At 46.3% G+C, this 12045-nt stretch overlaps 1 long non-coding RNA gene across 1 annotated transcript; it reads left to right on the forward strand.

The window, feature by feature from the left end:
* The first annotated feature begins 110 nt into the window (after positions 1–110).
* LOC309624095 lies at positions 111–5430 on the forward strand. The gene is made up of 2 exons (XR_014241765.1): positions 111–198; positions 4728–5430. It is a non-coding gene; the product is annotated as an uncharacterized lncRNA (long non-coding RNA).
* The last annotated feature ends 6615 nt before the right edge of the window (positions 5431–12045 follow it).

Consider the following 12045-nt stretch of genomic DNA (forward strand, 5'->3'; position numbering starts at 1 on the left):
ATCAGGGCGGCCCGACACCGCCCCCCCCCTCCGCTCGCGGCGACCACGCCCACCCCTGGCCGCGTCTGGCTTCTTAAAGTGGCACGAGCCCGGCACAGGTTGGGGTGGGTGCTGAGTCCTGTCTGGGGAGGGAGTAGACACCAGAGGCGACAACAATGCAGCCAGGTGCCGCGGCCCCCGGCGCGAGGCGGCCTCCAGGTGCGTGACTGGGCGCCCGGCGGCGTGGGGGGAGGAGACGGTTGGCCCGCGCAGCGGCCGTCAGTGCGTGCAGTGAGGCGCCTTGGAGCGCAGCGCGGGACAGCCTCGGCTGGCCGGGCGACCCGCGCGCTGTACATCCGGGTCCCAGCGCGGCCGAAGGAGCGCGGGCGCTACACCTCCTTGGTTGGCCCCCGGAGGAAAAATGCCGGACCCCCTGCCCAATTCCCGGGATGCCGGCGAACCGCCCCTCCCCACCCCGCCCCCCTAGTTCCGCCTCCCCACCCACAGTAAACCTTCGGAATCTGCACTAACCGGAAACTCCCCTGCTCAAGAGCTCTCCGTGGCTCCCCAGTGCCCGCGGGCCGCTGTACTCAAACTTTCGTGTGCCAAAACCTGGAAGCAAGAGGACAAAAACATATTTCAGGGCCCATCCCTTGAGATGATAAATCTCAGGGCAAGAATTAGGCGAAATTTAAAACAGCGCCCCAAATGACTCAGTTATCAAGATAAGTATGTTTGTGCGGTATTTTTAAAAATAAAATTAATGCAAAAAAATCCATGATGAAGAAAATACTAAAATTTAAGTAAAGAAGGAATCCAGCTCTGCAATTGTACAGGGACCTCCCTCACCTCATCCAAACTCTGACTCTGCAGGGTTTTGTTTTACTTTTCCTACACTTTTTTTATTTTGAAAAGGGTGCAGAACTAGCACCCTTCACCCTTATGTACCCTTCACCCAGCTTCCCCCAATGATATCTCACATTCCCACAGTGTGTTGTCAAAACCAGGAAATTGATGTTGGTACCATACAATCAACTCAGGTACAGATATTTGGATTTCACCGGTTTTGGGGGATTTTTTTTTTTTTTTTTTTTAATTTTTATTTTATTTATTTATTTTTTGGCTGTGTTGGGTCTTCGTTGCTGCACGCGAGCTTTCTCTAGTTGCTGCGAGCAAGGGCTGCTCTTCGTTGCGGTGCGCGGGCTTCTCATTGCGGTGGCTCCTCTTGTAGCGGAGCACGGGCTCTAGGCACGCGGTCTTCAGTAGTTGCGTCTCACGGGCTCTAGAGCGCAGGCTCAGTAGTTATGGCGCACGGGCTTAGTTGCTCCGCGGCATGTGGGATCATCCTGGACCAGGGCTCGAACCTGTGTCCCCTGCATTGGCAGGCGGATTCTTAACCACTGCGCCACCAGGGAAGCCTGATTTCACCGGTTTTTACATGCATGCTTTTGTTGCTGGTGGTGGTGGTCATGTATAGTTTTATGAACTTTGATCACTTACAGATTCTTGCAATCATCACGATTGGAACAGCTGAAGGTGTGATAATGGTGCTATGGCTATGTTATGGAAAGAGTATTTGTCAGATGAATGGATAAAGATGTGGTTTATACATACAATGGAGTATTACTCAGCTATAAAAAAAGAATGAAATAATGCCATTTGCAGCAACATGGTTGGATCTAGAGGTTATCACACTAAGTGAAGTAAGTCACAAAGAGAAAGGGAAATACCTATGATATCACTTATATGTGGAATCTAAAATATGATACAAATGAACTTATTTGCAAAACAAATAGATTCACAGACATAGAAACAAATTTATGGTTACCAAAGGGGAAAGGCACTGGTTGGGAGGGTGGGGAGGATAAATTAGGAGTTTGGGATGAACGGATACACACTACCATATGTAAAATAGATACAGAACAAGGTCCTGCTGTATAACACAGGGAACTATATTCAATATCCTATAATAAACCGTAATGGAAAATAATCTGAAAAAGAATATACGTATGTATATATCTGTAACTGAGTCACTTTGCTGTACACCAGAAATTAACACAACACTGTAAATCAACTATACTTCAGTACAAAATAAAATAAATAAATAAAATACAAGAGAAAAAAATAAAAAGAGTCTTTGTGAAGAATACATGAGGGCATATGTACAGAAGAAATGATATAGGATTTGCTTTAAACTAATGAGGAGGGAATTCCCTGGCAGTCCAGTGTTTAGGACTCTGCTTTCACTGCTGAGGCCCCGGGTCGGGGAACTAAGATCCCACAAGCCACAAGCTGTGTGGCCTGGCCAGCAAAAAAAAAAAAAAAGAAAAAAAAGAATGAGGAGGGCATGGGGAAAGCTGGACGAAACAAAATGGACTGTAAGTTGTTTATCGTTGAGGCCAGGGATATGGACTTATGAGGGAGTCATGATATTCAAGTAGCTAAGGCTGCTGAGCTCTCACAGAACTGCCAGATCAAGCTCTTTCTGTGTGATCAGCATTCTTGTTGACCCCTGTTTTTTACCCAGGCTCAGACATGGGAAGCAACCTGCCCAGACATAGGCAGAGCCAGAATCTTTGTTTTTTAAGATTTATTTTATTATTTATTTATTTATTTAATTTATTTTTGGCCGCATCGGGTCTTAGATGCCGCATGGGTGATCTTTTGTTGAGGCATGCAGGATCTTTCGTTGTGGCACGCAGGCTCTTGGTTGTGGCATGCGGGTTTTATCTTCTCTAGTTGCCGTGCGCAGGCTCCAGGGCGCTTGGGCTCTGTAGATTGCAGGATTTGGGCTCTAGTTGAGGCGTACTGGCTTAGTTGCCCCGCGGCATGTGGGATCTTAGTTCCCTAACCAGGGATCAAACCCACGTCCCCTGCATTGTAAGCCAGATTCTTTACCCCTGGACCACCAGGGAAGTCCCCCAGAGCCAGAATCTTAATCCAGGCCTGACCCTCTCCAAAGAGCAGAGTCAAGTGGTAAACTGCATCAGATTTTTCCATCAGATATTCAGTAATAATTTCTCCAAATATCAAACACTTACTACATGCTAGACACTGTTTTGAATTAGAGGTGGGAAAACATTTTCTGTGAAGGTCCAGATAATAAATATTTTCAGCTTTGCGGGCTACAGCATCTGTAGCAACGGCTTAACTCAATGGGCATGGCTGTGTGCCAGTAAAACTTCATTTCTAAACACTGAATTTGAGTTTTATATAATTTTTACATGTTATGAAATATTATTCTTTGGTTCAAACACTGAAAAGAGAAAAAGAAACATTTTTAGCTCAAAGGCTGTACAGAAGCAGTTGTCTGGCTAGATTTGGCCCTTCCTTCCTTCCTCCCTCCCTTTCCTCTTTCCTTCCATCCTGCTTTTTAAAAAAAAAAATTTAATTCTGATAAAATACACATAACATAAAATTTATCATTTTAACCATTTTTAAGTGCACAGCTCAGTGGCGTTAAGTACATTCATAGTGTCTTGTGATCATCCCCACCATCCACCTCCAGAACTTTCTCATCTTCCCAAACTGAAACTCTGTCCCCATGAAACACTGACTCCCCAGCCCCTCCCCCAATCCCTGGCCCCAACCATCTACTTCCTGTCTCTGTGGATGTGACTCCTCTAGGGACCTCCTGTGAGTGGAATCAGACAGAATTTGTCCTTTTGTGTCTGGCTTATTTCACTGAGCATCATGTCCTCAAGGTTCATCCATGTTGTAGCAGGTGTCAGAATCTCCTTCCTTTTTAAGGCTCGGTAATGTTCCACTGTGTGGATGGACAATTTGTTTATCCATTCATCTGTCGATGGACACATGGGTTGTTTCCATCTTTTGGCTATTGTAAACAGTGCTGCTATGAATATGGGTGTACAAATAGATATTTTTTTTTTTTAAAGATTCTTTTTTTTAAGGATTTTAAAAAAATTAATTTATTTAATTTATTTTTGGCTGCGTTGGGTCTTCGTTGCTGTGCGCGGGCTTTCTCTAGTTGTGACGAGCGGGGGCTACTCTTTGTTGTAGCCAAATGAAGCCTGTTGAAGCGCAGGCTTCTCATTGCGGTGGCTTCTCTTGTTGCAGAGCACGGGCTCTAGGTGTGCGGGCTTCAGTAGTTGTGGCTCACGGGCTCTAGAGCGCAGGCTTAGTAGTTGTGGTGCACGGGCTTAGTTGCTCTGCAGCATGTGGGATCTTCCCGGACCAGGGCTTGAACCTGTGTCCCCTGCATTGGCAGGTGGATTTTTAACCACTGGACCACCAGGGAAACCCTACAAATAGCTCTTTGAGACCCACTTTCAACTCTCCTGGGTGTATACCCTGAAGTGGAATTGCTGGATCATATGGTAGTTCTACTTTTAATTTTTTGAGGAACCTCCATACTGTTTACCATTCCCACCAATCGAGCACAAGGGTTCCAGGTTCTCTACATCACTTGTTACTTGTTTTCTTTGTTTTTGTTTCTTTCTTTTTGTTTGTTAGTTTTTAATAATAGCCATCCTGATAGGTGTATGGTGGTATCTCATGGGGGTTTGATTTTAACTCCCTAAGGGTTAGTGATTAGGATTCTCAGTTTTTCATGTGCTTATTGCCCATTTGTATATATTCTGTGAAAAAGTGTTTATTCAAGTCTTTTACCTACTTTTAAAAATCAGGGTTTGTTTTTGTGTTGCTGAGGTGTAAGAGTTCCTTCTATATTCTGGACATCAATCCCTCATCAGATATATGATTTGCAACTATTTTCTCCTATTCCCTAGGTTGTCTGACTCAATATTATTAAGATATCAGCACTACCCAAATTGATCTACAGATTCGATGCAATTCCTGTTAAAATCCCAACAACGTTTTCAGAGATAGAAATGTCCCTTCTAAAATTCATAGAGGGGACTGCTGGTGGCGCAGTGGTTAAGAATCCACCTCCAATGCAGGGGACTCGGGTTTGGTCCCTGGTCAGGGAACTAGATCCCCACATGCATGCCACAACTAAGAGTTCGCGTGCCACAACTAAGGAACCTGTGTGCTGCAACTAAGACTCGGCACAACCAAAAATAAATAAATAAAATTTAAAAAGTTAAAGAAAAAAATTAAAATTCATATGGAATCTCGGGGCTTTTTGTGGCGGTCCAGCGGTTAGGACTCCGTGTTTCCACTGCAGGGAGCGCCGGTTCCATCCCTGGTTGGGGAACGAAGATCGTGAATGCCTTGCAGTGCAGCCAAAAAAAAAAAAAAAAAAAACCATATGGAATCTCAAGGGATCCCACATCGCCATTACCATCCTGAAAAAGAAGAATAAACTTAAGGACTCACATTCCCTGATTTCAAATTTTACCATAAAGCTACCTAAATAAAACAGTGTGATACTGGCATCCACACAGAAGCATAGACCAATGGAGTAGACTTGAGAGCAAATTTTATGTGTATGTTAACCACAGTTTTTTTTAAGTATAAAAAAAGAGGGAATTGTCTGGAGGTCCAGTGGTTAGGACTCTGTGCTTTCACTGCCGAGGGCGCGGGTTCAATCGTTGGTCAGGGAACTAAGATCCCACAAGCCGCGCAGCCAAAAAAAAGAAAGAAAGAAAAATAGAAAAAAAATTGTCTTTGGCAGCCTTTTCTTATCAGGGACAAAATGTTAGCTACAAAGCCCCAATCCCCTCTTCCCCAAACCCACTGCTTCCCAAATTGATATTTTTGATTGCTTTACCTGAGGCCTTTCTACCAGGTGATTAGTATTTTATTTTTCAAAAAATGAGGAGAAAGAGAAGCTGAGAATATTTAAAAGAGCCAGTGTGGAAAATGGCTGGGTTGACTGCCTTTCAGAAAAAGGAGGTCAATTAACCTTTGACCCACCAATTCCACTTTCCACGGAAATCACTGTAATCTGCTGATGGTAACAATACCAGCTAATACTTACTGTCAAGCCTCGTGTTTTTTTGTTGTTATTGTTGTTGTGTTTTCTTGGCCGCGCTGCAGGGCATGTAGGATCTTAGTTCCCCGACCAGGGTTTGATCCCTTGCATTGGAAGCATGGGTCTTAACCACTGGACTGCCAGAGGAGTCCCAAGCCTTGTTTTAAGCACTTAACATGGGCTACCATTTCATCCTCATGAAATAGGTACCACTGAAACCCCATGAAATGGGTACCATTATTAGGTCCAATTTACAGATGAGAAGACTGAGGTAACCAACCCCATGAAATAGGTACCATTATTAGGTCCAATTTACAGATGAGAAAACTGAGGTCTTGAGTGGTTACGTGACTTGCCAATGTCACCTAGGAAAACAAGTACATTGAAATTGCCCTTGAATATTCAGACCCAGGGAAGAGCTGAAGTCACAGCTCAAGTCTGAAGGCTGTCTCCTGGCAGAATTCCTGCTTAGTAAGATCAGTCTTTTTGTGCTAGTCAGGCCTTCAACTAATTGGATAAGGCCTACCCACATTAGGGAGGGGAATCTGCTTTACTTAATAGTCCACTGATTTAAAATATCAATGTCATCTGAAAACACCTCACAGAAACAGCCAGAATAATGTTTGACCAAATACTGGGCACCGTGGCTCAACCAAGCGGACACATAAAATTAACCAGCGGGACTTCCCTGGTGGTCCAGTGGTTAAGACTCCATGCTTCTACCGCAGGGGGCACAGGTTAAATCCGTGGTTGGGGAACTAAGATCCCACATGCCATGCGACACGGCCAAAAAAAAAAAAATTAAAATTAACCAAATTAAAATTAATTAACCCAGGGTAAGATAGGATTTGTATTTACAAAGATCCCCCTGGCAGCAGCGGAAAATGGCTGGTGGGGAATAATAGCAGAGGCAGGAGGCCAGGGAGGAGGCTGGTGCAGTCACCCAGGCAACTGATGATGGGGTCCTGGACCAGGGTGGGGGCCAGGGGGGATGGGGTGAAATGGACAGAGTCAACAGGTTTGTTTTATTTTATTTATTTAAATAAATAAAATTTATTTATTTAATAAATTTATTTATTTATTTTTGGCTGCATTGGGTCTTCGTTGCTGCGCGCAGGCTTTCTCTAGTTGTGGCGAGTGAGGGCTACTCTTTGTTGTGGTGCGCAGGCTTCTCATTGCGGTGGCTTCTCTTGTTGCAGAGCACGGGCTCTAGGGCACGCGGGCTTCAGTAGTTGTGGCGCACAGGCTCAGTAGTTGTGGCGCACGGGCTTAGTTGCTCCGCACCATGTGGGATCTTCCTGGACCAGGGCTCGAACCCGTGTCTCCTGCATTGGCAGGCGGATTCTTAACTACTGCGCCACCAGGGAAGTCCACCGGGTTTGTTTTAAATGTACAATTTAATGAGTTTTAATATCACTGTGCTCTAATTGTAAAGCGTTTCTGTCACCCCAAAAAGAAATCCCGTCCCCATTAGCAGTCACTCCTCTGTCCCCTAGGCCCTGACAACCACTAACCCACTTTCTGTCTCTGTGGATTGGCCTGTTCTGGACATTTCATATAAATGGAATCACACACTATGTGGCTTTTTGTGTCTGGCTTCTCTCACTGAGTGTTGTGTATTCAGGGGTCATCCACGTTGTAGCATGTGTCAGCGCTTCACGCCTTTTTATGGCTTAATAATATTCCACTGTGTGAATGGACCACATTTCATTTTTCCATTCCTCAGCCCCCACCATCTTTCTCCTGGACCAGCACAATCCTCAAGGCCATGCCTCCCCCCTGCAGCCCCTCCCCCACCATGGTCTGTCCTCCCCACAGAAGCCACTAGAGAGCGTCCCGTCCCCGAGTACCTGAGTACCAGAGTCAGGTCCTGCCCCTCCTCTGCCCACAGCCCTCCAGCCCTCCTGGGATCCTACTTCCCTCAGGGTAAAAGCCCAGATCTTCCCTGTGAACTATAAGGCCCCGCCCACCCCCCATCTTCACCTCCTTCCTCTCTCTCTCCTCTTCACTCACTCTGCTTCAGTCAACTCCTAGCTGTTCCTTCAATATGCCAAGCATGGTGCTGCCGCAGGGCCTTTGCCCAAGCTGTTTCTCCCACCTGGAATGCCCTTCCCCCAGACACCCACAATTGCCTCCTCCCTGATCTTCTCCAGGGCTCTGCTCGGATATCTCCTTATACATATTAAGTGTTTGCTACCATCTGCCCCTAGTACGGTGTTCCCTAATGCTATTTCACTTCTCTCCATGGCACTTCTCACCATCTGACATATCACATATTTATTTACTGTCTTCCCTGCCATCTCTCACTAAACTATAAGCCCCCCAGGACAGGGATGCTTGTTCTGTGTCCCCAGAACCTCACTCAATGTCGGGAAGACAGGAGGTGCTCACTAAGTATGTGTTGGATGAATGAATACTATCTGCACTCGAAAAATTTAGACCATGTTGTAAATAATCAAATATAGGGTTTTTCTCAACCTTGGCACTGTGGACATTGTGGCCAGATCATTGTCTGGGGAGCCGTCCTGGGCACTGTGGGGTATGGAGCAGCCTCCCTGGCCCCCACCCACTTGATGCCAGGAGCCCCCCCCTCCAGCTGTGATAATTACCAAGGTCCCCAGACATGGCCCAGCGTCCCCTGAGGGCAAAATCACTCCTGGGTGTGACCCTGTGCTGGAGGGTGAGGATTACCCGTTCCATTTTACAAATGAGGCTTACATCAGGCACGGGAGGTATCAGAGTTCTGCTCATTGGGGTTCTTCACTCATATGCTCCCCTATACCCTGGGGGACCACACATCCCAGGGGCCTGGGATAAGCCTGGTTTACAACCATCATTCTGGTGTAAATCAATTAGTGTCCCTTTTGCTTTCAGACCCGTCCTGATTTGCACTTTGGTGAATGCCTACATCCACTCAAGCTGGAATCAGGCACAGTGTATGACTCAGCATTCCCACTCCTGTGTATGTACCCAACAGAAATGCTGCCAGGACACGTGCTAGAATGTTCCATAGCCGCATTAGTCATAACCGGCCCCAGCTGGAAACAACCCAAATGCCCACCAACAGTGAAACGGATAAGTAAATTGTGCCAGGGTCTCAGAAAGAGAATGGAGCAGTGAGAACAGGTGAAGTTCAGTCATCCGCAACATGGGTAAACCTTCGTATGAATGTTGAGTGCAAGAAGCTGGATTGAAAAGAGACCATGCTGCTGTGACTTCCCTGGTGGTCCAGTGGTTAAGAATCCATCTTGCAATGCAGGGGACACGGGTTCGATCCCTGGTCGGGGGACTAAGATCCCACATGCCGCAGAGCAACTAAGCCCGTGCGCGGTAACTACTGAGCCCACACACCACAACTAGAGAGAAGCCCACATGCTGCAGTGAAAGATCCTGCATGCCGCAGCTAAGACCCAACGCAGCCAAAAAGTAAATAAAAATAAAAAAATAAGGAATAAGAGTTAAAAACAAAAAAAGGCCATGCTGCATGATTCAAGGTGTATGAAATTCAAAAATAGCCCTCCCCCCCCCAGTTTGTGTTGTTGGAAGACAGGATGCTGGGTATCTTTGGGAGGTAGTGACTGGAAGAGACACAGGCGATTTCTGGGGTTTCTGAGAGCTGGTCATTCTGTATCTTGATTTTCATATTGGCTACTGGCATGTGTTTACTTTGTGAAAGGCATCAGATTTTATACGTTTGATTTATGCCATTTCTTATTTTGGTTAAACCTCAGTCACAGCTTCAGACTGAGAAAACAAACTTATGGTTACCAAAGGGGAAAGGGGGAGGGGAGGGATAAATTAGGAGTTTGGGATTAACAGTTACACAGTACTATATACGAAAGAGATGAACAATAAGGACCTATTGTAGAGCACAGGGAACTGTATGCAATATCTTATAATAACCTGTAGTGGAAAAGAATCTGAAAAAGAATACATACATACATATACATATATATATACATATATACATATATATATATATATATACACACACACACACACATATATATGTGTAACTGAATCACTTTGCTGTACATCTGAAACAAACACATTGTAAATTAACTATACTTCAATTGAAAAAATTCAATCGCAACTTTGCAAATGTATAGTGTTCTTATTTAGATGATAAATTATAGGGACACCCTTCTCCTAGAGCCGGGCAGGGTGGTGGGGTGGTCTCAAACTAAGGCCCAGGGGCCGTATCCCCCTCTACTGCCTGTTTGTATGCCCCAGTGAGCTGAGAATGGTTTTTACATTTAAAAAAAATTATTTATTTATTTTTTTGGCTGCGTTGGGTCTTCATTGCTGCGCGCAGGCTTTCTCTAGTTGCAGCGAGCAGGGGTTACTCTTCGTTGCGGTGCGCGGGCTTCTCATTGCAGTGGCTTCTCTTGTTGCGGAGCACGGGCTCTAGGCGCGCAGGCTTCAGTAGTTGTGGCTCGCGGGCTCTAGAGCGCAGGCTCAGTAGTTGTGGCACATGGGCTTAGTTGCTCCGCGGCATGTGGGATCTTCCCGGAGCAGGGATCGAACCCTTGTCCCCTGCATTGGCAGGCAGATTCTTAACCACTGCGCCACCAGGGAAGTCCCGGAGGGGAATCAAAAGAAGAATCATAGTTCATGTCACGTGAAAATTGTATGAAATTCAAATTTTAGAGCCCATAAATAAAGTTTTATTGGAGCACAGCTATGTGCATTTGAGTATGTGTCATCTGTGGCTGCTTACTGCAGAGTTGTGTAGCTGTGATCGAAACCGTGTGGCCGGAAAAGCCAAAATGTTTTCTACTTGGCCCTTTTAGAAAAAATGAGCCAACATTTGTCTCAGTCATGCCTTGACTGGTCCATCTAAAGCAGCCCGCTCTGCTTTTTTTTTTTTTTTTTTTTTCTGACGGTGCTGCGCGGCAAGCCGGATCTTAGTTCCCTGATCAGGGATCGAACCCGCACCCCCTGTAGTGGAAGCACGGAGTCTTAACCACTGGACCATCAGGGAAGTACCCCCTCTGCTCTTTTTACACTCAGAGTCACACTGTTTCTTCACTGTGCCTCCCACCTCAGGGTCTTTGTATCTGCTGCTCCCTCTCCCTGGAATGCCATCTCCACTTTTGGTCATCTTTCAGGTAACAGTTAAGGAATCACCTCCTCCAGGCAGCCCTCTGGGATCCCCCAGGCTAGATCATAGCCCTCCCTGTTCTATCCTCTCCTTTGCTCCTTCTCTCTCTCCTTCCTGGCACAATTTGAAAGCTTCCATTTGTGCAGATATTTGATTGACTATTTCCTTCACCAGAGGGTCAGCTCCTGGAAGGCAGGGATTCTTTTTTTCCTCTGACAGGCTCCCAGGAAAACATTTGCTAGACCAATGAGTGCCCAGACTGGAGGGATGTGAGGAATTCCAAGCGAAAAGGTTGAGCTGGGCTGCAAAGCTGATTGGTGTGTTTGCAGGCGGGGAAGGGCAGGGCGGGTGGAAAGTCCCTCAGCCTGGAGGTCCCAGGGGCAGATTACAAAGAAATGCAAAACAATTTGCCTAGGGCTCTCAGTGAGTCCCTGTGGACCTGCTGGGAGCCCTCACAGGAGGCGGAGTCCGGAACAGACCCACCTTCACTTACCGTCTAAGAGTCTCAGTTTTAGCCTCTGTAAACTGGATCTGAACAGTGAGAACCTTCTGAAAGGGCCAGCAAATCCGTCTCCTCCGTGAGACCTCTGCACAGTTCAGTGATCTTAGGAACCAACACTGGACCACCCATTCCCACCATGCAGCCCCACCAGACCTCCCTAAACTCAGCTGTTCAACCATCCAGAGAAGCAGTACACCCCTTCCTAAGGCTATTCCAGAACATTCCATGCTACAGAACATCCCTAGGGCATGTAGTGGGACTACCTAACCCTGAGCTGTGTGCAGTTATCCTGGACCCTGAGAGAAAAAGAGAAATCAATAATACTGGTCCTATCTTTCTTTTTTAAATTAATTAATTATTTTTGGCTGCTTTGGGTCCTTGTAGCTGCGCGCGGGCTTTCTCTAGTTGCCGCGAACGTGGTGCGTGGGCTTCTCATTGCAGTGGCTTCTCTTGTTACGGTGCATGGGCTCTAAGCGCGCAGGCTTAGTTGCTCCATGGCATGTGGGATCTTCCCGGACCAGGGCTCGAACCTGTGTCCCCTGCATTGGCAGGCAGATTCTTAAC

This window comes from Balaenoptera borealis, assembly GCF_965194805.1.
Source record: "Balaenoptera borealis genome assembly, chromosome: 2".
NCBI classification, from domain to species: domain Eukaryota; kingdom Metazoa; phylum Chordata; class Mammalia; order Artiodactyla; family Balaenopteridae; genus Balaenoptera; species Balaenoptera borealis.